This window comes from Cucurbita moschata, unplaced genomic scaffold (genome assembly GCF_002738365.1).
Source record: "Cucurbita moschata cultivar Rifu unplaced genomic scaffold, Cmos_1.0 Cmo_Scf00094, whole genome shotgun sequence".
NCBI classification, from domain to species: domain Eukaryota; kingdom Viridiplantae; phylum Streptophyta; class Magnoliopsida; order Cucurbitales; family Cucurbitaceae; genus Cucurbita; species Cucurbita moschata.
The window spans coordinates 399,049-404,301 of NW_019268610.1; the positions used below are offsets into that span (position 1 = coordinate 399,049).

The following is a 5,253-nucleotide window of genomic DNA, read 5'->3' on the forward strand; positions in this document are numbered from 1 at the left end:
GGCTTGGACGGTTGTAACATATCAAAGAAGACAATTTTTGTTAACAGTGAGCTTAGACTATTGTAACAGATCAAAGCAGATAATATCTATTAGTGGTCGACTTGAGCTGTTGTAATCAGTCAACCCGAAAAATATTTCTTAGGGGTGAGATTAAAATGATATATATATTTTAATTCTTTCCATCCTTTGGAAGAAATAAAAACTTGATCCCAATTCATTACTTGCATCCCTCTTGTGATCTTTACATTAAGTTTGTAAATGGTAACCTTATTGTATTAAATTCATAACATCCCATTTAATGTTGTATTTCTAAAATTCATATTAGCAAATTAATTGAATATTGTCCCAAAGATTATATAATGGGATGGACAACAATGAAACTAACCTCATCCCATCAAACCATTTACAATACAACATAATCGCAAACAAACTTAGTTTCAACGTGGCTTTCGCTATGATATTGCTCCTCGTCTCTTCTTTTGGTAATTTTCAACCTTGTTTCTTTTTCTTCTTATTTTTCCTTTTTTGATAACTCTCCTTTTGGAGAGTTATATCAAGTCTTTTTATCGTTAATTTTGCACTTATACTCACCATTTTCTCATTAATTGCTCCATTTATTCTAATTAGTATACATGAAATAACCCATTGTGATTTAATATGAAAAGAATATCAATTTCCATAAATCGAGCTTAATTGTACACTTAATTGAGCTATTTGATAAAATTCTAGAACATTTATGCTGAACCACGATGCTATAGCAAATCTGGAAACAGCACTTCTTGCAAATCTTGAAATAAATTGCAGAACTTGATGCTGAAGCAATCAGCAAATCTAGAAATAAATTGCAGACCTTGATGCTGAAGTAATTCGGAAAGCAAACTTTTCGATGATGACCTGGAAATTTGAATCCACCTCAGCAGTCCACGTGGATCATTGGCTACCAAATTAGAAACATCCTAGGTGATTTTATCCTTTCTCAGCCCTAAATTAGAAGAAACAAGCCTTATAAAAGGAAAAACATACCTAAAATAGGGAGGGGCCACACTTGAGGAGAGAAATTGGATTAGACAGCAGCGGCCTCCGCTGTTGTGAACTGCTATGAAACTAGAGAAGAAGAAGAAAATTCTAATCCAGCAGCTGTTGACAGCAAAAGAAAAAGAAGACCAACAAGGATTGATTAGGGCAAAGAGGTGGACGTGAGAGCTCAAGGGAAGGGAACTTCCATTGACGAACGAGAACAAACCAGAATAACTCTCTATTTCCTTATTCTCTTTTCTCATTCCATCGATTTTACATGATTGAGATGCAAATTCCTCTGTTTAATTTAGTTTGTATGGAGAGCTTGTTGGATCGATATGACAACCCTAGAAGGAGTGAAGAGGGTTTCAACAATAATTTAAAAAAAAAAAAACAATAAGACTTGATTCCATGCAATAAAAGTTAACAATAATTTAGAATTTAAATAGAAAAATGAATTTAAATAGGAAAAGAGTTAGAAAATATAACACCGTAGTTTTATAGTGGTTCGGCCAAACTCGACCTACTCCACTCCCCAAGCGCCTCTTGGGAATTTGAATAAAACTTTCTGACTCTTTCCTCGAATCAGAGCCCGAGCCCAACCACTACATCGCTTCTTTTACGAGTGCAAGAGCAAACTCAATCCTTTCCACAGCTCAGGATCAAACCGGTACACCGCTCTATTTACGAGTTCAAGGATGAGCAATCTCTTTAGTTTGGGGGTGTGATAACTTTCCAAAAGTAGAGTTATATCAAGTCTTTTTACCGTTAATTTTGCACTTATACTCACCATTTTCTCATTAATTGCTCCATTTATTCTAATTAGTATATATGGAATAGCCAATTGGGGTTTAATATGAAAAGAAGATCAATTTGCATAAATCGAGCATAATTGTACACTTAATTGAGCTATTTGGTAAAATTCCAGAACATTTATACCGAACCATGATGCTATAGCAAATCTGGAAACAACACTGCTTGCAAATCTGGAAATAAATTGCTAACCTTGATGCTGAAGCAATCCGGAAAGCAAACTTTTCGGGGATGGCCTAAAAATTTTAATCCACATCAGCAGTCCACGCGGATCATTGGCTACCAAATTAAAAACATCCTAGGTGGACAATTTTATCCTTTCTCAGCCCTAAATTAGAAGAAACAAGCATTATAAAAGGAAAAGGATACCTAAGGGAGGGGCCACACTTGGGGAGAGAAATCGAATTAGACAACAGTAGCCTCCGCTGCTGTGAATTGCTGTGAAACCATAGAAGAAGAAGAAAATCCTAATCCAGCACCTGTTGACAGCAGAAGGAAAAGGAGACCAATAAGGATTGATTAGGGCAAAGAGGTGGACGTGAGAGCTCAAGGGAAGGGAACTTCCATTGACGAACGACAACAAACTGGGATAACTCTCTATTTCCTTATTCTCTTTTCTCATTCCATCAATTTTACATGATTGAGATGCGAATTTCTTTGTTTAATTCAGTTTGTATGGAGAGCTAAACTTTATAGGGTAGGCGAGAGAGTTTTATATAGTTTAACTATGTTGACGGTATGATTTTAGTTTATTAAAGAGTTGTTGTTAATGATTTACATGTGTGTTTAATTAACTACTTTACATACATCGTTGTTCTCTTATTCGGGAGAAGAGAGGGAGCAATGAAATCCTCTTTAATACTCTAGTTCCATAGCGAGAAAACTTGAAGGGTAATAATAGGATTAGAAATAATTCTTCTCCTAGAGCCTTGCTGATAGAAATTACAACGATTGTGAAAATAATCATCATTCATGACCCTCGGAAGTTGGCTTGGGAATCTATTAGAAGGAACTGAAATCTACCCCAAAACTCAACAGCTTATCTATTTAATCTCTCTTAGCCAAACGTTCCTCCTTATAGTTGATTTTCTCATTATTTAGCAGTGGCACTTTGCTTCAGTTTTGTTGAAGGAGTCAAAATCACCAACATCCATTTGAATGTTACCCAAAAACTCACTTAATTTCCAGCAATTAAATTTACCAAAAGGATAGGTTCTCTGTGGAATCGATAATTTACTTATTATTTCCTACTTGTGATAGTGTATACTTGAACTTAATCTTGTGAGTTTTACATCATTTTAATAAATACATCCACAAGTGATCAAGTTTTTGGTGCTGTTGTCGGGGAACCTAATTTTGTTATTTTACTTGTTGTAGATTTTCGTGAGTTGGAGCCAAAAAGAAGCCATAGTAAACCATAGATGACAATTATAGCCTTCAAAAAAAAACTAGAGTAATTGTGGTGAACGAGATAGAAACTCTAGTGTTCATCCATAATATACAACCACTACCTAAATTATGACCTAAAAATTAAAATTTGAAAACATAAGTTGTAGTTGAAAATTACATAAAACAATCCCCTAAATCCAAGAACTCATGTCCAATTAGTAAATCAATAGCTAACGTAGAGTAATTGAAGCTCCACATGAAGGAATTTAAAGTTCCAGTTACTTAACTAAAGTTTATCTCGTCTTTAATGAAGCATGAGTTCAATGAAGCATGAGTTCACTGCAATAAATATGGCATTCCATAGCTTTTAAGTATAACATTTTAAATATTATGTTACGAAAGAGGGAGAAAAAAAAGCTGAACATTTTTTTTTTAAAGATGGTGAAAAGTTGGGTTAAAAAAGAGAGGACATTTGGTTTTTTTTAAGAAAGAAAAGTTGGGTTTAAAATGAAAAAAAGGGAAAGGGGAAAACCAATTGTCCAACCTTTCTTTCTCTCTTTCCCCCTTTCCTTTACTGTTCAACCTTTCTCTCTATTTCTCCCTTTCCTTTACTGAATGTTTGTGCCCTAAAATATGTGATTCTCTTTTTCTTCCCATTTAGAGTTCACGCTTGTTTGCTCCCACAGGTTTGTTGCACTAAATTATGCTAAATTGAAGTTAAATAAATATTATTTTTAATTGCTTTGATTCTAAGTGTTTGGTGCTTCTATTGACAGTGTTGTAATCTCTTGTTTGCATAAATATTTTTTTTAGAAGAAGTTTTGTCTGGGTGGAATTCTGCTCCTATTCCTTAAAACGAGATCGTTAATTTCAGTGAACCTGTGATTGTGAAGTATGATAATACTAATATAATCATTTTAGTAGTTCTCATATCTTGCTGATGTTTGGCACATCATCCACATTATTTTTTTTTTTTATGAAAATTGCAGGAACAAGTGAAACATGCTACAAATTACTCCATTATCTGTTACTATTCCTTTCTCGACGTTGGACAACATTATAGAGACAATGGACTAGTAAGGCATCGACTGCACAACATATTAAAAGAGCTGGAAGTACCGAGCCTAGGCATTGTTATTGTCTCTAAAAAAAATGCTATAAAATGTTTTTATAGCAATTTATATAAGCTATAGTATCATACTCTATTATAGCATTTTTTATAGCTAGAAAAAGACGATATAAAAAGTGTCAAACTTTTAATAACATGGGCTGTCACGACGTTTGAAAAACGTTATAAAAAGTCTATGATAGCGTTTTTCATAAGCTATCATATCTATTATTTGTTGTAGTGGTTGCACTTAAGTTCATGAAATGTTTATAGACTCCAACTCTTAGTACTATTAATGCAATTAATTTCATATGAGTTTGTAATAAATCAAACTATGGTACATTCAATACAACTTCATTTTCTTGTCATACGAAGCAAAATAGAAGAATTAAATCAAACAAACTGATGAACTGAGCCAAATTAAATTCAACCCAACCCAAACTGATTAGTTTGATTCATTTGTTGGGTTGTAGTTTATTTGATAACACTTGCATATTAGAACAATTTAATATTACATGCCTTACTTACAAGTAAAATACTAGACCATCAACTTTTTGTTTTATAGTCCAACAACCGCTCAAGAAAATAGATTTCAAACTTGAGAGAAAAAAATATATTGAGTAGGAGTTAAAAATGTTGCATTTATTTTAAAAAGGGCATTTGGTCTAGTGGTATGATTTTCGCTTAGGGTGCGAGAGGTCTTGAGTTCAATTCTCAGAATGCCCCCTATGTTCATTTCTCAAAAGATGAGCCTCAGAGAAATTGAATAATAATGATCTTTTAATATCATTTACTTGTGTACTCCAGTAATTATCGCAAATCCTATGTAAATAATATAATGATGATACATTCCATAAACAACTTAATATATAGTCCATGATAAAGGCATTTGGTCTAGTGGTATGATTTTTGCTTTGGGTGCAAGA

General features: G+C 33.4%; 1 non-coding gene across 1 annotated transcript; it reads left to right on the top strand.

Annotated features, from left to right (window-relative positions):
• Positions 1-4,981: 4,981 nt before the first annotated feature.
• On the top strand, positions 4,982-5,053 carry TRNAP-AGG. The gene has a single exon. It is a non-coding gene; the product is annotated as a tRNA-Pro (tRNA).
• The last annotated feature ends 200 nt before the right edge of the window (positions 5,054-5,253 follow it).